This window comes from Aquarana catesbeiana, linkage group LG03 (genome assembly GCF_042186555.1).
Source record: "Aquarana catesbeiana isolate 2022-GZ linkage group LG03, ASM4218655v1, whole genome shotgun sequence".
Taxonomy (NCBI): domain Eukaryota; kingdom Metazoa; phylum Chordata; class Amphibia; order Anura; family Ranidae; genus Aquarana; species Aquarana catesbeiana.
In genome coordinates, this window is record NC_133326.1 from 318,303,604 (window position 1) to 318,327,462 (window position 23,859).

The following is a 23,859-nucleotide window of genomic DNA, read 5'->3' on the forward strand; positions in this document are numbered from 1 at the left end:
TCATAAACTGTGTAGAACTAATGCATACATGCTGTTGTAGGGAAAAATAAATGAGTTAAAAGCAAGCAGATGCAGCAAACAGGCAAAAATATTACTCATGTGTTGTTTTCCATACTGCCAGATAACATAATAGTTTAAAAAACAATCCTGAGAAATAGGTGAAAAATTGAAGCATCTTTAGTTGCTGGGAATGATTATTTTTATTCACTGATATGTCCACAGTATTCTACAAGATGTAGGTCATTAATGAATTGCCTCATAGGTTGTAGCACCTAAATGTTTGGGTTTGTTTACTGTTCACACTATGGCTGCCTTTTGCTTTTAGCGTGGCAGGAGGAACAACTCCAAACTTTGTTTGACTTTCAATGGTATTTAACTTAAAGTGTAAAGTGGAATTAAAGTGATTGTAAAGGAAGAAAGTTTTTTCTATCTTAATGCATTCTACGCATTAAGATAAAAAGCCTTCTGTGGGTAGCAGCCCCCCTAATACTTACATGAGGTCCATCTAGAGTCAGTGACGTTGCACGAGAGACTCGGCTGCCTGGGACTACCCTCCTCATTGGCTGAGACAGCAGCATGGCGCCATTGGCTCCCGCTGCTGTTAAAGTCAGTAAGCCAATAAGGAGAGAGAGCCTTAATGGACACAGGGAGCTGTGACTCAACTCGGGTGCCCCTATAGCAAGCTGCTTGCTATGGGGACACTCAACAGGAGGGAGGGGCCAGGAGCACAAAAGAGGGACCCGGGAAGAGAAGGATCTGGGCTGCTCTGTGCAAAATCCCTGTACAGAGCAGGTAAGTATAACATGTTTGTTATTGTTAAGCAAAAAAAACGAGACTTTAGTATCACTTTAAGCCCAAAAGCAAAAAGTAATATATTGTAGTTTACCAAATACCAAAAAAAATTGCACAAGCACAAGGATTTGCGTGATTGTGTAATTACTAGCAAAGAAATAGATATCGACCCTGAACAGTGCAAATGAAGGTATTCCTAGGAAGAGTACTGCAAATGTTTTATGTATTATACTTGTATATTACTTAGCATGAATGCACCTGACATGTCAACTTTAACTACAATTTACATTTTAGAATTGAATACCATTCCAACTTTGCTATAGAAATGCACATCGTAAAGGATCTTGCATACTTCTTGTGACAGACTCACCCGGGACAGAGGCTTTTGGAGGAGACTGAATGCTAGCCTCTTGCCTACCGACTATGGGCCCTGGCATTTGAGGGAGCTACAAGCATTTAGGAAGATATTCTGTTATGTAATGCAAAAGGACATTATTAAGGAGGCCATGGTGGTCTCTCTGCATGCTTGGGATTCATATAGCAGATGTATGTGAAAGCAATGCTGATTAATGAGATCTGGAAAGCTCTGGGTCTCCTGTTGTCTACTATTGTGGCTTCTAAGAGTATTTCACCCATTGTTGTTTGTGCTAATTAACCTTGCTATTGTATGAAGGAGTTCTGTGTTGATATATATGATAATGTGTATTGTATAGCCGGTGAGCTAGGAGACGTGAAGTCTACCCTGAGGGGTCATATCTCTGACTCACCTAGTCTGGGTAAATGATTTAGTAAACTAGCTCATGTTAATTAGGTTTCTGGTTACAGGTGTATTGTTAGAGTACTATGAGAAGGAGGGAGGAACCTCCTCTTTTACTGCATATAAGACTTGTATTTTGGTTCTAATAAAAGAGTCCATGTTCAGCAACTAAACAAGTATTGTCTTGTTTTGTGCTTGTGAGCGGTTGGAATATCTGATATCTATATTCAGATTGGGAGGAAGCGGTATATGACAAATGCACTCAAGTGGAGTGTGGGACGTTTCGTTACACTTCTTTAACAAGACCCATGTTAAACATGTTATACTGTTATATAGGCTCATTAGTATTGCAGCGGTGTCTGCTTGCAAACCAAACCACACCAATCAATCAATCAGACAAACATACCAAGATGCATAACTCAACTCACAGAATAATCTTTCCTGATTCAGTACCAGCATATTCCAGAGAGATTTATATCACATAATTCTAACCATAGTACTTGTGTAACCGCCATGAGGGATGGAGGGAATATAAACTTTTTAGCCCTTTGTAAATTCGACTCAGATTTACTTTTTCTATTCTTTTCAATGATCAAAGAGGGGGTATACAGCAAAAAGGCAAGATCAGTATAAGTATCAGGAAGGGCTGCAATTATGTGCACTTGTTGCTTTGCACTACATGGGTAAAGTGCAGATTCAATTAAAAATTACAGAATAGTAAACATTTTTGTCTGTCACAAAGGTGTTCTGAAGTTATCTGTATCATTTACACATACCACATTGACATCACAACTGATGTTCAAATGTCGTTACAAAAAATAGATGGCTTTTAAATAGATAGCTCCACTGGTTAAATAGAGTAGGTGGCTTTTCGTCCAATTTGTGTCTATTAGCCCCATTGGTTAAATAAAATAGATGGCTTTTAGCCCATTGGTGTCTATTATACCCACTGGTTAAATAAAATAGATGTCTTTTAGCCCCATTGGTATCTATTAGCCCCATTGGTTGAATAAAATAGATGGATTTTAGCCCATTGGTTAAATACAGTAGATGGCTTTTAGCCTACTGGTTTCAGTTAGCCCCATTAGTTTAAAATAAAATATATAGCTTTGAGCCCATTGGTGTCATTATACCCACTGGTTAAATAAAATAGATTTCTTTAAGCCCCATTGGTATCTATTAACCCCCTTGCTTAAATAAAATAGATGACCTAAAGCCCCATCCCTGTCTATTAGCCCCATTGGTTAAATAAAGTAAATGGCTTTTAGCCCATTGGTGTCAGTTAGCCCCATAAGTTTAAAATAAAATAGATGGCTTTTAGCCCATTGGTGTCTATTAGCCCCATTGGTTAAATAAAATAGATGTCTTTTAGCACCATTGGCATCTATTAGCCCCATTGGTTAAATAAAATAGATGACTTATAGCCCATTGGTGTCTATTAGCCCCATTAGTTTAAAATAGAATAGATGGCTTCTAGCCCAATGGTGTCTATCAGCCCCATTGGTTATATAAAATAGTTGGCTTTTAGTCCAGTGGTGTCTAATAACCCCACTGGTTAAAAATAAAACAGATTGCTTTTAGCTCATTAGTGTCTATTAACCCTACTGGTTAAATAAATAGGTGTCTTTTAGCCCCATTGGTGTCTGTTAGCCCTATTAAATACATAAATAGATATTATGGGGCAACCTTTAGTTTATATTTATTTGGAGTTTTTTTTGGGTTTTTTTAGCTTGGCTTAGACAAACAGCAATAAGTCTGAAATGTATCTATTTTCAATATGCATGCATCTTCTTTTTTTTGCAGAAAATCTGATTTTTAGAGTTGAAATAAAATAAAGAGCGATGGCATGAGATCTTTTTCTTTAGGTTCAAGCAATACATCTGAAAATGTAGGTAATCGAGAACTGCAAAGAAAGTTCAACATTTAGCAATAATTAGCATAATGACATAAAATTTACATTTGCACTAAAGTATCAGAATCTAAAATTTGGTAAGGAAATTGTCACAGTGACATACGCTGAAATCTAAAGTGCTAACTGAAAAGATAATTGAGCCACTTTGCCACAGGGCTGATAAGAACAACTAACACCCTGCATGAAATGTCTGATATAATACACGTTAAGTCTGTGAAACACTGGCACACAAATAACAGATATGCAGTAACTGCTATTAGTTATTACATTTTTACTCTACAGTAACAGTGAGCTATATGTATGAATATGTCAGAAAAAAAAAAAAATCACAGTCCATATAAACCAGGTTCTTTTGTTCATGACAAGTCAGAAAATGAAAAGATGTATCTTAAAACACATCTAAACCCAAAAAACAATAATTGGAATGTAATGCAGCTTACCTGTGTTAAGATGTAGTTGCTGCATTATTTTTTTTTATTTTTGCCAGTAACACACTTCTTTTCTTAGGGTGACCATGCTTGCTTACACTACTGTATCTGGACAACAGAATAAAGAGAGGACTACAGAACTACTCATTCATTCTCCATTCCATTGAGAGGCATGACTGTGTAGTCCTCAGAGATAGCTGAGAACAATTTAATGGATAATAGTCAGCAAGGGAAGTTATCAGCTCAAAAGATTTCTGGCAAGGTCAAAGGGTATTTTTTTAAAGCAGTAGTAAACTCAGCCAACAAAAATGTTAAAATTAGGCCCAGTGCAGTGTTATACCTTGCTCTAGTATACCCCATCATAATAGCACATTATGGCAGACGTACCTATCAAATGCAGCTCGCCAGCCCTGTGCTGTCAATGCTCCCCCTGGTCCCAGGAACATTCCATCTTCAACTGGTCTTCCTTCCAGGTTCTGTCCTTTAGGCCATATGAATGGCTGAGCTGCGGTGTCGTCACTCTTGTGCATGTACACAAAAGTCACATCACCATGGCACAGTGAGGATGCCGTAAACATGATTACATTATCGCTGACAGACCGAAAGAGGCATTTATAACAGTAGAGACCTCTAGGGATTCTTCTGTTTAAAAAACCCTACCTGTCAGTGTATTTTTATAAAAGTGACTTAAATACCGCTTTAACTTATCAAGCAGATATAACAAATGACTTTCAATGGTAAATGTAACAGACCAAAATGGACCAAAAAGGATTAAAGGAAACATTTAATCTTTAAGGCACTTTCATGTATAAAGCTTTCTGTCCTCAAATGGATGTATAAAAAGTTAAGTAAATTTTTCTGAATTCATCTATCAGCAGAAGCATTTTTCAGTGATATTCTGTTCTACACAAGCATGAAACAGAGAGGCAAATTGGTTTCTTCTGTTATTAAAATGAGTTTTTTACATATATTTTGATCATAAAATCATGTTTTACTACTTTAGTATCTTGCTGATTTTAATTTGTGCGTAATTGTACACCATTTTTAAATGGTAACTATATTATTGCATTTTTCAGTGAACATAAATGTTCACTTATTAGTATAATGCTTTACTTACAGTCATGTGTTGACAATTTTTTTTCTGTATTTCCATTATTGAAAATTAGTAAATACTCACACAAGGGTGTATCTGTATATCAAGTACAGTGCCATAAATACCAATTGAAGAGACGAGAAATCTCAGACACATACAGAGTGTGGTGTTATAGACCTCTTGCACACAGGAGCCTGAACCCAAAACAAAGTTAACTCCGGTGTATTTCTCATGCCTGAAAAGCCCAGGTTCTGCGTACAGCCTCCCATAGACATGAATATATGTGTGTGGCTGTATTTTGGAATATAGTTGTGCTACCGTAAACACGAGTATAACACATGAGGGGGTATCAAAAAATATAAAGTGTCTATTATTTTTAATACACTGGTAGGCTATACCCATGTTTACGCAAGGACCGGTTTATACCAGAGTACAGCAGCGCACAGCTGCTCATGCCTATTGGCAACTGTTGGCAGCACCTAGGTCCACTAGGCAGGGAAAATACACCAAAATTTACATTATCCAGGTTCAGGCAGCTGTGTGCAAGAGGCCTTGCTTAGTCTTGTAGACTTGTATTGAGAGCATAAAAAAGCTAACCTTACACATTCAAAGATGATCAAATAGGGCTGGTTGGCTCAGTGACCTTCCGTGGAGCACTTACGACTCTTATTGGTCTACTGCTTTTTTTATGCCCGCAAGTCTATCACCTTGAAATGGAAGTCAAGGGAGGCTCCTATTCTGAATTTCTGGAAAATCCTTGTCAATAAAGTTGTACCTCTTTATAAAGAGACCTATACTTCTCAAGGGTGCCTAAAAAAAATCAACAAGGTGTGGAACCTATGGCTTGATTCCTCTTCCACAGCTACGTAATAATTTTGGCCTTCTATAAAACTCCAAAGGTGACGGTGGTTGGTGGTGACGTTGCAAGTCACTACCAGGGTGGGTGGTTATGACACATCCTTTCTAGTATGGAATCATAATGGAACATGGTTATTGGAGACGGTGTCAATGTTTCTCCTCCTTTTATTAATATGGTTCTTTGCTGCTTACGCCTTCATTTAGCGCTGAGTGGAGTTTAGTTTTACTATTTATATTGTTTTGTTCTGTCGAGTCAAGGAATGCCCAGAGGCGCTGTTTTATATTATATTACTTACCTTTATAACCAATAAAAAGAATATTAAAAAAAAAAGATGGTCAAATGGACACCATCAATTGCAGATACAACTCTTTTAGCTTGGCTTTGTCTATAAGATCTTTTGACTTGGTGAAACAACTGGGGGAAACAACAATCATTTAGAGCTGAACTCCATGTAAATATACAAGATACAAATTAATGCAGCTCTGTAATCATTAATATATCCTTAAATGTATAAATACAGATAGTTTAGGTGTCTGAATTTGAGCTAATGTTGCCCTCTTGTAGTCCTTGTACAGCAGAACTTAGAGAGGGGGAGGGAGAAGCAGCACAAAGGGCCAATAATATGTGTTGAAGTGAGATGAGCATGCTGATAGGAAGTGACTGCTGAGTGACAGAGACAGCGAGTGACACAGTCACAGGGTGAAGATGGGGGAGGAGACTTGTAAATGAAGGTAAAACCTCAACAGAGAAAGATCAGCTCCCTCCAATGCACCACAGTGCTGTACCGGGTGGCATAGCTGTATAAATCGTAGGAGTGGATGGACAGGAACACAAATGTGATGGCAGGTAAAACAACATATATTTAACTTTAAGGTTAACGGCTGAATATTTAGAGCTGAATGTGTAGAGACCCTGATACCAATGTGAAATTGTAAATAAAAGGTTTTCTTGTAATGCTCTATTTAAGAAATACAATTCTCCTGGTTCCTCCTGCCAACTCCTAAATCAATGCTGTGTCCTGCCCAAGTGCATATTATATATAGATACAAGTAACCAATCATATTGTTTTCATCAGCTAATAATTTGTATGTATGTTTTTACATATATTTTATATTTTACATTTTATAAGTGAATTTCAAAAAATAATATTTTTGCTTTGGGGTTGGTTAGGGTAGCACTGCAAGTGTTATAAAGCAAACAATATATGTTTTTGAGACAATGTTCCATTACTAGGTTTTCTTTCTCAGGTACATTTTGTGCTTTATGTGATCCCATAACCCATATTGTTAATCTGCAACACATCTCATCTGTCATTAAAGTATACTCGTTGTCTGATTAAATCATGGGGGGGGGGCTTAGTAATAATTTTAGTTAGCACCATCCGACACTTGATTGTGTCTATCATCCAGGGGGAGCTCAAATTAACATTAATTTAAATTGGTATTCAGGAAATGGTATAACAGTCATATCACTAGGACATACAATCTGGAGTCACTTGACATTACACAGTCAATCACATTTAGCGGATGATCTGCAATAGTTACAAACGAAAGCATATGCAGCACCTTTAGCAGTCATCTTCCCTTAGACAGTCTGTCCCTTGAAGTCCCACTCCATAGCTCTACCCAGCTGGGTATGCTCCCCGTAGCTGCTCTTCTGATCCCAGAGACATTAGTACTCACTCAGAGGGCTCTGACTTGCCCATTAGGTTTTGAGTATCCAGCTCATTACTCTCCTTTAGTCTATCCAGAGACAGGATTACTGCAGTTGCTCCTACTGAACTCTGTACACCTCTCCTGGAACCTCTGCCCTGAACAGGGCCTTGGCTGTGCTGACTTCATCTGCATAGGTGTGGGGTACTTGGCTCCTATACCCCATCTGTCTTAGGTCTCCTCCCTACCTAGATTATATATGGGACCTGACTTACCCATGACATCTCTAAAAGGGGAACTATGACTTACTTACTTGTAACTTTGTCTTTTACCATACTATTTTAGGCCAGAGCCACCTAGTGGCAGACTAGCTAACTGCACCTTCTTACAGCATTCACTGCACACGGTTGCAGGGCAACCCCATTTACCTGAAAGTGGCATTTTCTTAAAGATAGGGTCCTAGGGATGTTTTCTTTGCAAACTAACATTCTGCAACACAATTATTTACAGCGCTCAGCATAAATGAGTACACCTCATCAGATTTTTCAGAAAACGTATACTTTCTTTTTAGAATCAACATTTTTAATGGGACACTATACTACAAATTGCTCCCACAAATGCGGGCCATTGATTGCAACCAAGATTTGTTAATTTGCACACACAAAAAAGTATTTTTCCTGAAAAATTAATTCAACACCATATTGCAAAAATGAATACACCCCAATGAAAGTCTTATGCCGTGTACACACGACCGGACTTTCCGGCAGAAAAGGTGCGACAGAATAATTCCGTCGGACATTCCGATCGTGTGTGGGCTTCATCGGACCTTTTCTTTCGAAAATTCTGATGGACCTTAGAAATAGAACATGTTTCAAATCTTTCCGACGGACTCAATTCCTATCGAAAAAAACATTCTTCTGTATGCTAGTCCGACGGACCAAAAATGACGCAAGGGCAGCTATTGGCTACTGGCTATTAAACTTCCTTATTCTAGTCCGTTCGTACGTCATCACATTATAAATGATCGGACTTTGGTGTGATCGTGTGTAGGCAATCCTAATTCATAAGAATTCAACTACAGGTGAGTCTAATTATTGATTAACCAGGTGTCCAGCAGACAGTTGATTATAAAAGGGCATTACTTAACAAAGAAAACCCCTTCCCATTTCATGCTGGCAGCAATGGCACCACATGGAAGAGAAATGTCACAAGGCCTGAGAAAGAAAATAATTTCTTTACACAAGAAAGTTGAAGGCTACAAGGAGATCAGCAAAGCTTTACATATCAGTTAGAATACTGTAGCAAAAGTGATACAAAAATTTAACAAAGATGGAACTGCAAGATGTTCAGGCCATCCACGGAAGTTAACACCTCGACAGGAGCGTCTTCTGATGAGAAGGGTTGAAGAAAATCCCCATGCAAGTTCACTGCAGTTAAGCTTCACTGCTAAAGAAGTAGAAAGCCAAACTGGGGTGATTGTTTCCTGTGACACAATACGGCGTACACTGCAGAAGAATGGCATGCATGGTGTCATCCACAAAGGAAACCTCTTCTAAAGCCCATGCACAAAAAAGCCAGCCTAGAATTTGCCAGGGCCCATGCTGAAAAAGAAGAAGACTACTAGGACTCTGTACTCTGGAGTGATGAGACTAAGATACTAAGACTAAGACAGTTTTTGGAACTGATGACTTCAAAACTGTATGGCATTGTAAAGGTGAGGAGTACAAAGAAAAATGCATGGTGCCTACAGTGAAACGTGGTGGTGGCAGTGCTCCTCTGTGGGGCTGCATGAGTGCTGCTGGTGTCGGGGAGCTGCATTTCATTGATGGTGTCATGAATTCACATATGTATTGCTCTATATTGAAAGAGAAGATGCTACCATCCGTGCCCTTGATCGTCGTGCACTTTTCCAACATGACTATGATCCAAAACACACATCTTAGGCCACTGTTGCATTTCTGAAGAAGAACAGGGAGAAAGTGAATCAGTGGCCAAGTATGTCTCCTGATCTGAACCCAATCGCACACCTATGTGGAATTCCGAAGAGACAAGTTGAGCATCACTCTCCATCCAGCATCCAGGCGCTAAAAGAGGTCGTTCTTGAAAGATGGAAAAAGATCATAGGCGTGCGCACAGGGTGTGCCGGGTGTGCCCAGGCACACCCTAATCACCCCGTGCACATTAGTGTTATCGCTCTGTGTAGCAGCAGTAACAGGGAAAGATCTCCCTCTTACCAGCTCTGCCATAGGAGAAGTGTTTATGGTCTTCTCTTTTACTGTGCTGGCAGGGAGATAAATGTGACAGGGTCATATATATGTAGACACATACACACACATGTGTGTTTGAGCTTAAGGGTGCACACCCTAATGCAATAGTCTGCGCACACCTATGAAAAAGATAGATGTTGCAATGTGTCATTAACTTGTACATTCCATGTCTAGAAGACTTGGTGCTGTCCTTACAAATCATGGAGGTCATACAAAATACTAGATGTAGTAATGTTTCTTGTGGAGTGTATTAATTTTTGCCTCAACTCATTTGGGTAAAACTGAAGATTTTGTAATCTAAGTTATATTATTAACCTTATTTTCATGTAATGAGTTAAACAAATGTTCTTTGAAACTCTGTTGTGTAAACATGTTAGAAATTGTTCTTGTATTCATTGAGATATTGATTAAAATCGTACTTCAAAAGGGGTGTACTCATTTATGCTGAGCACTGTATGCCTAATAAACATTTGGATTATTTTTGCTCTCTATACGGTTGTTAATTGGGGATTGCAGTGTACAATGGTCATCAAGGTGGGTCAGTATTGTTCCTGGGTCAGGCCTATAACCAGAACTATCACATACACTTTATCATAGGGGAACAGGCATGTAAATTTGGCAGTAAGCAGGTTCAATGTGATCAACAGAATGGCTTTCTTTGTATTTTTTTATTTTAGTGGTTTGATAATGGCTTTTGGAGCCAAAATTATTGAAATATATATTCCATGGAGTACAAACACAAAAAATTTTCTTTTAGGCTTGGTTCACATACACTATACTGTCAAAAGTATTGTGACGCCTGCCTTTATACGCACATGAACTTTAATGGTATCCCAGTCTTAGTCCATAAGGTTCAATATTGAGTTGGCTCACCCTTTGCAGCTATAAGAGTTTCAACTCTTCTGGGAAGGCTGTCCACAAGGTTTAGGATTGTGTCTATGGGAATGTTTGACCATTCTTCCAGAAGCGCATTTGGGAGGTTAGGCACTGATGTTGGACGAGAAGGTCTGGCTTGCAGTCTCCGCTCTAATTTATCCCAATTGTGTTCTTTTGGGTTGAGGTCAGGACTCTGTGCAGGCCAGTCAAGTTTTTCCACCCAAAACTCGCCCATCCATGTCTTTATGGACCTTGCTTTGTGCACTGGTCCAAATATTTTGGTGGAGGGGGGATTATGGTGTGGGGTATGTTATTCAGGGGTTGGTCTTGGCCCCTTAGTTCCAGTGAAGGTAACTCTTAAGGTGTCAGCATACCAAGACATTTTAGACAATTTCGTGGTCCTAACTTTGTGGGAACAGTTTGGGGAAGGCCCCTTTCTATTCCAACATGACTGCGCACCAATGCACAAAGCAAGGTCTATAGAGACACGGATGAACGAGTTTGATGATGATGATGTTCTGGAAGAATGGTCAAATATTCCAATAGACACACTCTTAAACCTTGTGGAGAGCCTTCCCAGATGAGTTGAAGCTGTTATTGCTGCAAAAGGTGGGCCAACTCAATATTGAACCCTACAGACTAAGACTGGGATGCAATTAAAGTTCATGTATGTCCAGCCGCGGTTTCCCTGCATTTTTAAAAGGAGTCCTGTGCAGTTTTGTTCACCAGTTCAGGTGCGATTCAGGTGTGAATTTTACTTGAAATCGCACCTGAACCGGATTGAAAAATGCACAGGACACTTTTTAAAAACGGACCGTGGCCGGCCCGCAGATATGTGAACTGTCTCCATAGAGAAGGCTGCCGGTTCATATGTCATGTGCATTGGATGTGGTTCAAAATGCATCCAATTCACATATATGTGAACCGAGCCTTAATGTTATATGTGCTAAGATTTTAGTCTTGTCAGAAACTTATGTTATTAAAGTATCAGCTATATTGACCCACAGAGATAGGCAAATGAGACCAAAGACTTATAAAATACAGAATTACAGTTCTATTCCTATTTTCTATTTTATTGCAAGAATGTCCTTAAAAATTATTTTAAGATGCCCGGACAAACTTCCATCTATCCTTATTCATTTTTTTAATATACAAAAGGGGAAGAAGAAGGGAAAGAATTGGGGAAGAAATTGCAGTTCTCAGTGCATTGGATGATATACCATACACAGTGTGATGCCACATGACAGATTGCAGAAAAGCATCGGGAAAAAGTACAGCCTTGTTCTGTGTATCTAATTCATCCATTAAAGCATCGGAAAAAAAAAAAAACTTTTATTCTCTATGCCATCCTGTTTTGTCCTTTGTCTTTCTATAATGCAAAATGTTTTAATTACATATGAGATGGATGAAGTCCTTGAAAACATGTAAAGCCTGAAAGCATTATCTCTTCTATGGCTGTTGCTGACCTACATGTCCCACACAATATTGTACATTCGCTATTATGTCTTTATGGAAAAAGGTGCAGCGACACCGTCTGATGCCAGTTATCAGTACTTCATCTCAAGGCTTAAATGTACAAAACACAAAGCAAAAGCGTAATGCATTATCTGTCTAACATTTCCAGAATGCTATTTAGATGAACAAATGTGAAAAACAATATAGATAAAAGGACCAGATGGAGATTTAGAGGTCACGAGACATAATACCTTGGCATATCAACACATTACAGACAGGAAGGAAGCTGCTCATTTTGGGAGGAATCCCCTTTCTTGCAGCATCACCACTGAGCTTCAAGCTATATATTAGGAGGTAGAATTTGTTGTCACCTATTTTTAAGCCGGATACTGACCTTAAAAGTCTATATATATATATATATATATATATATATATATTCTACAACGCACATGGCCCATACAGGTAGAGCTTTCTCTGCTGACAATTTGCAAACTTTTCATTCTATGACATAGTTTGTTTCCAGTGAACGCCCAAGTCATTCCATTATGTTATATTGATGAGAAGCACAGGTTTTTCTATTAAATCTGTCATTAGAATGCTGATTATTCAAAGGCTTGATTGTGCTGTGATTTACAAGGACGCGCACATCAATAACCTCGCTCCCCTCACCTCTCCAGTAAGCTGCAATGATGTAATCTGCAATGTCTGCGTCACATGAAAACAATTCCATGTGTACCCTACTGAATGCTCCGTCCCCCACAGTCTAATCCTGGGAACATGTACACAACACCACTGGATATATATGACATCTGTCCTCTCCATTCCTTTTCTCAGAGCTGTCTACAGGCTGTAAAAGGTGTCTGTGGCTACCGTTCACATCACAACGTTAGAATATATTAAAGCTATGCGGTTTTGCTACAGAACAGTTCAATATTCCAATGCAAGCACAAAAGACATCAATCTATTAGACGCATGCTGCATTATTAAAAAGCAAAGTAAACCCAGTGAAGGTCATTACATGTTCACATAAAGGGAAACTGAAAAAGTGTGCAAATAGTATTGTAAAAGCAAATTGGAAATATAAAACTTAACTGTTTTTTTTTTTTTTTTGATTGCTCACCAGACAGAATGATGTTCTACGCTACACACAGATGTAATACTACCTTGTTGGGTTAAATTCAGTAGAACGTCTGATGATGGTATAGCAAGCCAGTCATAGTCTGCACATCTCTCAGGGATTATATTTCTGGGTTTCTAAGCATGCAGGATAATAGAGTCCACTCCAGAGAGCTAAATGATGAAGGTCAAAGAGACAAGAAGAGGAGAAAAATAATACACTGCAGCAGAGCTGATTTCATTCCTTGCCGGCACTCACCATAGGAGCGGAAAATCCACACGGAAAAACCCAGGAGCTGTCCCTTCTATTTCTTCAGGACAAATAGCATCTGCAACCATGTCAGGACGATGCAGGGTGACTTGGCTTCCACAGGCTGCAAAGCTTCACTTAGGTAACCCCGTCCTGTAGTTACTCTCCTACTATCAGAGCTTCTCACAAAGCCCCCTAGTTAAAGCATGCAGCTCAATGAATATGATGAAGCTCTAGTAAAAGGTGTCATCTTCACAAGCTTGCTAGACAAGGAAGAAAGGAAATAACAGGAATTCTCTGCCATGTGCCTAAGCTACTCTTTAAGATACCATCAGTATTCTTAGGCAGTCCCTGGAAACATCCAATCAAGAAGAAGTTAGCAGTGTCAGCATGACGCTGGACCAAAAAAAAAAAAAGTGACTGCAGAGCATCAAAGCTGGCTTTACCTTCTCTCCCTGCACACTGCCTTTTGTACCATGCACAAAAATTGTCTAAGTGCTACATCAATGTCTCCCCAGGAACTGCGCTGTCATTAAGACGTAGATTCATTCTGCTGCCCACAACATACATCCTAGTATATGAGGACATGGGTCAAAGTTGATGGTTTCTTGGTTCTGCAATAGATGCTGGATAATGCTGCATTGACTGCAGTGTAGAGGAAGCAGCAATAGCATAATGACTGTCCCTACAGCTGTAGACACACCATAACAAATGTGACAGTTTCTTTAGGGCAGGTGTTGCATGTGATCTGCATTATTTCTTTCTGCTCTGATAATTTACCTCTTTCAAATCAAAATGTTCTGGTGCTCAGTATTCTGAGTCGAAAGAGTTTTTCTTTTTATTTTCCCCAAAGGTAGGAAATCTGGGTCATTTCATAAATATTCACACAGGTGCAGTAAACAATTCTGAATATTTTCAAAGTTGTCAGCAACATCTAAGAATACATTGCTGCTTAGCCGGTAATTCTTTTCAGGTTTACGGGTTAGCGCTGTGACCTTGCTGCGCAAGGTCGTAGGTTCAATTTCCACCAGCATTTTCTCTCTGTAAAGTTTTAATGTGGGCTTACGCCAAGTTGTTTTAAAGGCATTTTTTAAAATTAAAATAATAAACATGTTGTACTCACCTGCTTTGTGCAATGTTATTGTACAGAGCCATTCCAAACCTCCTCTTGTTAGGGTCCTCCTCTGGCAATTCTCTTCTGTATCTGCCCCCTTAGCAAGCGCTTGCTATGGGGACAGACGTGGGCTCCATCCTGAGCCAGGCTGTGTGCATCCATTGACGCACCTATTATTTGTGTTTCTTTTCTGTACAATAATGTTATTAAAATATTATTTGTCCCGTACTTTGTTCCTTTATTTAAAGCAGTAGTAATCTCTGCCAAAAAAAATAGGAAGAAAAATGCAGTGTTATGCCATAATGTCCTAATTTGCACTGTGGCACCCGAGCTGAGCCGCGGCTCTGTGTGTCCATTCAGACACAGAGCTGTGGCTCAGCCCCACCCCCTCTCTCTCCTCATTGGCTCACTGACTTTAATTTACAGCAGTGGGAGCCAATGCTGCGTCCAATGCTGGGAGCCAATCAGGAGGGAGAGTCCCGGACAGCCGGACATCACTGGATTGAGGTAAGTATTAGGGGGACTGCTGCACAGAGAAGGTTTTTATCTTAATGCATATAATGCATTCAAGTCTCTACAACTTACTGATCATGTTAACGTACCATGAGCTAATCATTTTAGTGGGGGTTTCTTGAGATATAGAAACTGTTTTAAGGCTTCATCCATGACACGAAAGTTTGAGAAAGGCTGCTCTGTTAGGTATGATGTGCATGCCTGTATGACAAAATGGTATAAGCTCCTTAAAGGGCAGGAACTCCTTTTAAATGCTGTATAAATGAATAAAATACAAGAAAGGTCTTATATTGGAATGGCAGGAAGAAAACTGAATACACTTTCTGTATGTGAAGGTATACCTGCCAAGAGGTTTATACACCCCTGCCACAATGCACAGCTAGGACTCATTCTGATACTTACTGCTTTAGCTTTACTGCTTCCTGAGTAATCTCTCTTCTAAATGTACAGAGGCGATGATGCCAATTCCTTTGTTCAGTGAGTAGGCTAGGGATGGAGTGATGACTCCATCTCTAGCCTACTAGAGATAAGAAAGGAAAGAATATGTGTGATTATCACTTCTGCTTAGCAGCACTGGGGTCATCGGTTCAAATCCCAACCACGGCACTACCTGCATGGAGTTTGCATGTTTTCCCTGTGCCTGTGTGGGTTTCCTCCGGGTACTCTGGTTTCCTCCCAAAGACATGCTGATAGGTTAATTGGCTCCTGTCTAAATTGGCCTTAGTGTATGCATGTATTAATGTGGGTCAGGGACCTTAGATTGTAAGCTCCTTGAGGGCCGGGACTGATGTGAATGTACAATATATATGTAAAGTGCTGTGTAAATTGGTGGCACTATATAAATACCCGTAAAAATAATAAAATATGAATCAGCTACATATTTAGCTCTCCTGTTTGTTAGACAATGCCTGAGTCAACAGCAGGTTTTCCTTAGAACAGCCTTTCTTAACCAGGACTCCTCCAGAAGATGCTAATGGTTCCTTGAGCGGTGAGTGGTGAATTGATCTCTCACCAACGCTGACCACCACTATATAATCATTTTTAGCAGGGGTTCCTGAGAGCTAACAGTATTTTAACAGTTCCATGCGGCTGCATTTAGGAAGTCGGTGGTGATGGCACAAAAATTGATTATTGGGTCATAGCTTTAAGAATACACTCATTTTGCAAACACAACCAGACTGCCCTCAAGCTATGCTGTCAGAGGAGCATAGTACAATATCCCACAAGTTGAGGGAATGGAGAGCATGGGGCCAGCACTGACTTATTAAATTAAAACAATAACAAGCAGAACAGGTTTTCCAATTGCTCATTACTATCAACATCCAAAATAACAAGGCAAGACTTTTAACTGGAATAAATTGAAATGATGACATGTTTTCACAAGAAGACTTTAATGTGTCAGTGGTCCATGTAAGTATGCAATACAATCCATTCCTAAACTTCATCTTTGATTGTAAGTGCTTACTTACACCAGGACTCAAAATTTCAAGTCCGGAGCTACTAGCCAGGCCTTGAGAGTTACTCACCACCAGTTGCCCCACCAAAACCCTACCCTGCCCCACCCCTAATTCCGCCCCTAAATACCCTTCGTATATTATCTCATGAATAGACACAGTTAAAGGAGAAGTCCAGCCTGGGCTCGTTTGGCTGGGCTTCTCCTAAGGGTCACAGGAGTGCAATTTGTTTTGCACTCCTGTGACCCATTTTCAGCAGAGCGGTCTGAAGTCCGCTCTCTGCTGATGTCACACAGATCATTCCAGGCACCGCGTCATCCCGACTTCGGAAGTGCAGCCTATCAGTGCTCATCAGTGAAGCCTCATCAGTACCCATAAGTGCAGTCTTATCAGTGCCCATCACTGCAGCCTCCTCAGTGCCCATCAGTGCAGCCTATCAGTGCCTATCGGTGCAGCATATCAGTGCTCATCAGTGCAGCAAATCAGTGCTCATCAGTGCAGCATATCAGTGCTGACTTATCTGTGCATTCTTATCAGTGCCGACCAGTGTAGCTTATCAATGCCCAACCTTGCCGCCTCATCAGTGGCCATCAGTGCCGTCTCATCAGTGGCCATCAGTGCCGTCTCATCAGTGGCCATCAGTGCCGTCTCATCAGTGGCCATCAGTGCCGTCTCATCAGTGGCCATCAGTGCAGCCTCATCAGTGGCCATCAGTGCAGCCTCATCAGTGGTCATCAGTGCAGCCTCAGATACCATTTTTTGTTGTTTAGAATATTCACGCACATGATTTTATAGTCAGAGATTTTCATAATTACCAAATTTTCCCCTTTATCAGTGGGTTTGATGACTATTTCAGGGTTAGTCTGTAACGACTAAATATCCTGTTTTTGTATCTGTGAAAGATTTGGGCTTTCGTTCAACAAACAACTCAAGCCATTGAAGATTTAAACTTTAAATCCCCCAAAAATTCCAATCTTTCACAGATACAAAAACAAGCTATCAAGTCGAAATCATGTGCTTGAATATTCTAAACAACAAAAAATGGTATCAACCAATCTCTAAAACAGTACTAGAAAATATTTGTACTGAATACCGTACTATCATTCTTAGAGCATATCAACAGGGCATCATAGACAAGAACACCTGGAATTTTTTTAAATATTAAAGATCCAAAAGTACCTACGTTTTATGCTCTAACAAAAATACACAAGTCAAAAACAAAACCACCTGGCCGTCCTATAATATCTGGTTGTGCTAGCCTGAATGAAAATGCCAGTTCTCTAGTTGACAATTACTTGTATCCCCATGTCACATCCCTTTTTTCTTATATCAAAGATACTATAGATTTGTTGAAAACTATTGAAGGTATTTACCTCCCCAAGGATACATGGCTTGTTGTCTTGGATATAGCAAGCCTGTATAACACCATCCCTCACACTAAGGGATTGGATGTTATTACAGGCCATTTACGTGAAAGGAGACCTTCTTCCCATAAGTATAATTCTTTTGTCATTGAACTATTGAGCTTTATTCTTATGCCCTGTACACACGATAGGATTTTCCGATGGAAAATGTGTGATAGGACCTTGTTGTCAGAAATTCCGACTGTGTAGGCTCCATCACACATTTTCCATAGGAATTTCCGACACACAAAGTTTGAGAGCTTGCTATAAAATTTTCCGACAACAAAATTCGTTGTTGGAAATTCCGATCGTGTGTACACAAATCCGAAGCACAAAGTGCCACGCATGCTCAGAATAAATTAAGAGACGAAAACTATTGGCTACTGCCCCGTTTATAGTCCTGACGTACGTGTTTTATGTCACTGCGTTCAGAACGATCGGATTTTCCGACAACTTTGTGTGACCGTGTGTATGCAAGACATGTTTGAGCCAACATCCGTCGAAAAAAACCCATGGATTTTGTTGTCGGAATGTCCGATCAATGTCCGACCGTGTGTACAAGGCAATAGACAATGTATTTATGTTTGGTGCTTCCCACTACCTCCAGGTGCAAGGGGTTGCAATGGGGACTAAATGTATGCCAACCTGTACCTGGGGAGGTGGGAAAGGGATCTTTTTTGCCGTGATGACCTTGCTGTTTTTTTGGACCACATCATATCATGGTATCGCTACATTGATGATGTGCTTATTTTCTGGTCTGGTACCGAGGTCGAACTTGGATTATCCCTTTCATGACTAAGCCTATTTTTGAAATTTGGTGTTTACAAGTTAAAATCCGTATTTTTTGCTAGAAAATTACTTAGAACCCCCAAACATTATATATATTTTTTTAGCAGAGAATCTAGAGAATAAAATGGCAATTGTTGCAATATTTTTTATCACACGGTATTTGTGCAGCGGTGTTTTAAACGCAAATTTTTGGAAAAGGGGACACTTTCATGAATTTTAAAAAATCCAAACAGTAAAGTTACCCCAATTTTTTTATATAATGTGAAAGATGATGTTACGCCGAGTAAATAGATACCAAACATGTCACCCTTTATAATTGCACGCACTCGTGGAATGGCGACAAACTACGGTACCTTTGAATTTCCATAGGCGACGCTTTAAAAATTTTTTACCGTTACCAGGTTTGAGCTACAGAGGAGTTCTAGGGCTAGAATTATTGCTCTTGCTCTGACGATCGCGGCGATACCTCACATGTGTGGTTTGAACACCGTTTACATATGCGGGCGCGACTTCCGTATGCGTTTTCTTCGCTACGCGAGCTCGCGGGGACAGGGGCACTTTAAAAATTTATTTATTTTTTTTTTAATTTATTTATTTTTGTACTTTATAAATTGTGTTTAAAATTTTTTTTTGACGTCGCTTCCGCGTTTACAACAAGAAGGCTGGAACAAAGCCGCTCGCAGCTTCGTTCCAGCCCGCCCCCAGCCGCCGAAGGCAGCCGAACGGACACCGGGCCTCCCGATCGCACGGGAGGCCCAGTAACAGCGGCGGGAGGCGGCGGGAGGGGGGGTGTCCCCTCCCGCTCCTCCGGTATAACAGCCGAGCGGCTTTTAGCCGCATCGGTTGTTATACACGGGTAGCCGATCGCCCGCTGTAAACAACAGTACCGGGATGATGCCTGCAGCTGCGGGCATCATCCCGGTATAACCCCGGAAAGCCGAGTACGCATATCTGCGTACGTCGGCGGGACGGGGTTATTCTTGCAGACTTTAATCACAATTTCACTATGAATTGTAGCCAAACAAAAATTAATTTTCTAGATCTTGAAATTTCTTTGGATGCAGATGGACGGTTAAACTCCTCCCTCTACAGGAAGCCATCAGCTGGCAACACAATTTTGCACGCTGTCACGTACCTGGTAGGTAGAGCCCAGAATGCAAGCCTCTCGTATACCTCCGACTCGGGAACCCCTGGTAGTGATGACAGGGGCTCGAGAGTACAAAGGGGCACAAGTGCCTGACTGGAAAGCTGGAGCAGAGGGCTGGGTCCTGTAGTCAGCTGGGAGGTGTCCTGTAGTCCGGAAGCAGGATGCAAACAGCAGGAAGGTGCTCTGTAACTCAGCAGCTGGATGCAGACAGCAGGGAGGAGTCTTGTAGACTGGCAGCAGGATGCAGGCAGCAGGGAGGTGTCTCGTAGTCCAGCAGCAGGATGCAGACAGTAGGGAGATGTCTTGTAGACTGGCAGCAGGATGCAGACAGCAGGGAGGTGTCTTGTAGTCCAGCAGCAGGATGCAGCCAGCAGGGAGGTGTCTTATAGTCCAGCAGCAGGATGCAGACTGCAGAGAGGTGTCTTGTAGTCCAGCAGCAGGATGCAGACAGCAGCATACAGGCAGACCGGGTCAGGACACAGGCGGGCAGATCAGGTACAGAAGGGTAAACCAGAAGAGTAGTCAAAGTCCAAAGCCGAGATCGGGGCAGGCAGCAAACAGGGTAGTCAAGAACAGTCCAAACAGGTAACAGGTTTCAAGGTACAGATCACAGGTAACAAGGCAGCAGGGGTCTTCAGGAACGCTGTAGACCGGACAGCAAGGCAGCAATGGAACAGTCCCCTTTTTATAGCACATCTTTGGCACCAAGTGCTGTCATAGGGGGCGCGCGCGCGCTCCTGCGCACGCCCGTGTGCCGCTATTGGTGCTATTGCGCATGCACGTGCGCCGGACGGCACTTCTGTGCACAGGCATTCTTTTAATCTTTCTATTGCTAGACTGCTTGCAAGAAGGCTTTTCCTGACACACGCTGAGAGCTCACACCCCGAGCCACTACTTAATAGTATTCCATACAGTCAGTACTTAAGAATAAAACGAAACTGTAGGAGGGAGGAAGACTTCAAAGAGGCTTCTAGAGATCTCTATAACAGACATAGAAATCGGGGATATAGCCATGTTTGTCTAAAAAAAAGCCTATAATAGAGAAAAATAAAAGGATAGAAATTCCCTTATCTTTTCTTCTAAACCCCCTCAAAAGTCTGAAACGGTTAGGGTGATTACTCGCTATTCGAATCAACACTCTCAGGTTAAACAAATTCTTGGAAAATTCTGGCTACCACTTTCTGCTGATCCTGTAATTAGCAAATATATAAAAAAAATTACCCTGAAACTACCTATAGACGAGCACCTTCATTAAAAGATCGCCTTGTCCATAGTCATTTTGATATATCCAATCCCAAGACCAATAATTCAGGCACTTTTTCATGTGGACACTGTGACATCTGCCCATTTTTAGCAAATAGTATCGAATGTATACTTCCAGATGGTCACACCCACTCTGTTAAATACCGAGTTACCTGTCAAATTCCAGGAGTAGTTTATTTAGCTAAGTGCATATGTGGCAGGTTTTATATTGGAAACACTAAACGTCCTTTCTTTAAACGTATTGGATACCACACCAAACCCATTTGCAACGGTAAGATGGATACAGCCATTAGCAGGCATGTAGGAATTTATCATAACTTCAATGCCAATATGATCAAATTTACGGCTCTGGAGCATATTCCACTGCACATTAGAGGTGGCAGTGTGGATCAAACTTTGCTGCAACTTGAGGCTCGCTGGATTTATACTTTAAAAGCCACTAAATTCCCTGGTTTCAATGAAAACTTGAGCTTTAAGTCGTTTTTATAATGTTTAGCCCATTGTTTTTTTCTTTTTTCTCCCTCTATTTCTCCACTTTTGTGGCACATCAGCCTTGCTATTTCCTCTTGTTATTTTCCCTTCCCATTCCCCCCTTTTTTTTTCCTTTGTTAATCTTTTTTTCCCCTTTCTTTCTTCCCTAACACCCCCCCCCCCTTTTTCTGCCATCCTCCCTTTCCCTTTGTTTTCTTCACCTTTCCTCTTTATATCATGTTATGTCCAATTTTGCATTTGTATCAACTATTTATTACATGTATTCAGTATGTTATTGTTATCTTATTTTACCTTGTTCTGTTTTTTACTATACTACAAATTATATGTTTGTTTTCATTCTTTCTTTATCATTGCTCTTTATTAACATTCTGTTATTATTTTGGGTGTATGCTCCCCTGCCAAGCCTGTCCCCTTAACCTTTGGACTGTTTAATGGTGGTCACCAGTCCTGGGCTATGGTTGGTGTCCTGTTATGTCCGACCCTCTCCCTGCCCGGCGGATCCTTTCGTCTTTTCCCGTGATGATTTCCCCTTATCGACGCCCGCCCTAAGCCTTTGTGTGGCATCCTGGGCCCCATTGGTGGAGTTTTTGCCTTAGACTTATTCTCCCTTTCTCCGTCCTTTTTTCATCTATGTTTTGGAGTGTGTCTCCCTTTCTTCCCCGCCCCTCTGCCCTGTGGCGATTGACCCGGAGTTGCGTGCTATGTGCAATGTTTTTCTTCCCCTTTCCTTCCCCCCTATTATTAGTCGTTTATACATACGTTTAGGTATACGTATATATATATATATATATATATATATATATATACATACACATACTTCAATGCCCACTCCCTATTTCTCTTCTATAGATTTATTCAGTACATTTCTACTGGATTTATACAAATGTTTCTTATATCTCAGACGCCCTCCACCCTATGCTCTGAATTTAACTCTGTTAAGTGAGTATCCATATTATCAAATATCCATATTTATCTAATTTTTAGATATGTGCCTAATCTAATAATGATAAACTCTTTTATATACCCATCTTTACCTTTTCTATGTATTTGCAGCCTGGTCACCTTGTGTGCCTTCTGTGGCCGCATAGAGTCCCTCTCATTTGGGTCGATTGGTTCCCCGTGGTGGTGGTTGTCCTTTATGAGGTTTGGCGCAGTAGGTTTACCTCCCTTGGGGGTGGATATTGGCAGGGGACACATGCACCTTTATATATATACATATATGTTTGCATTCAAGATAATGCATGTTTTGCTATTTTGTATCTAATTGTATTTCTTTTTTTGTACATATTTCTGTACAGTCTTTTTCGCTTCTTTGATTCGTATATATACCCCGATGAAGCTAAATGCCAAACATGTAGGGTTAATATACGAACAAGCAATCTCTGTTTAAAGCTGAATATTCGCCTGTGACCACCTGTATCACCAATTGTTGATCATTTATGACCCAAGTGGTTTTGTCTACTTATTTTTAACTATATTCTCATACTAATTTTACTAATTGTATTCCATTGGTTTTCACTATTTGTCAGCACCGTTAAAATCCAGTTTTTCCTCTCTTCCTCCATACATTTAACTATTTGGGATGAGTTGCTAATCTCTTGGGTGTTCTACCTCAAGCCAGACATACCCCATATATAAGAAAAGATATTTTAGCAACAATCCCCAATCACTTAAGGACAGCTGTACCTAGTTTAAGCTGTCCTGTAATCAAGCCCCCAGCTACCTAGTCAAATACCTACTTTCTTCCCATTTTCAGCAGCCCTATCCAGCGCCACACAGCCTTTCCTCTGAAAATGTCTTTGCTGAGCATTGGTGTACTTGGTTGGGGGGGTGTGGTCCGTACTGACTGCCGTCTCTGGGGATAATATGTCCACCCAACATTCTTTTTTTGTGTTGCACAGTGCTGCACTGCACCCCCAAAGAGTCAACACCCACTGCTGCCATGAAAGCAGAAGCTCAGAGCCAAGGGAAGGCTCTTCATCAGCTCCAGTTATATGACAGAGCTAAGTACAGGACTTCTCCTCACTCTGAACTGCCACTGCATCTGGGCTGCTGAGTGAGTTTAGGGAGGAGGGAGTCCTTTCCTGGAGGTCTGTACTGGGAAGGCGAAGTTGTGTCTGTACCGAGAAGTCTGTCCTTGGAAAGGGTAGTGACTGTACTGGGGGGAGGGGGTGTTAAGTCTGCACTGAGGAGTCTGTACTGAGGACAGTGACAGTATCAGTACTGA

At 40.7% G+C, this 23,859-nt stretch overlaps 1 protein-coding gene across 3 annotated transcripts in view; it reads right to left on the reverse strand.

Moving 5' to 3' along the window:
• ANO4 (anoctamin 4) overlaps nt 1-23,859 on the reverse strand; it is a 360,013-nt gene that overhangs the window by 261,447 nt on the left and 74,707 nt on the right. Inside the window, exon 1 of one of the 3 annotated variants that reach the window (XM_073620381.1) lies at nt 13,467-14,100. The exons of 1 other annotated variant lie outside the window; for it this stretch is intronic. The gene's annotated coding sequence lies outside the window, so the exon portion shown is untranslated. Of the gene's footprint in view, nt 1-13,254; nt 13,390-13,466; nt 14,101-23,859 lie in introns of those variants that run through there. One more of the 3 variants, XM_073620383.1, reaches the window with a different exon arrangement.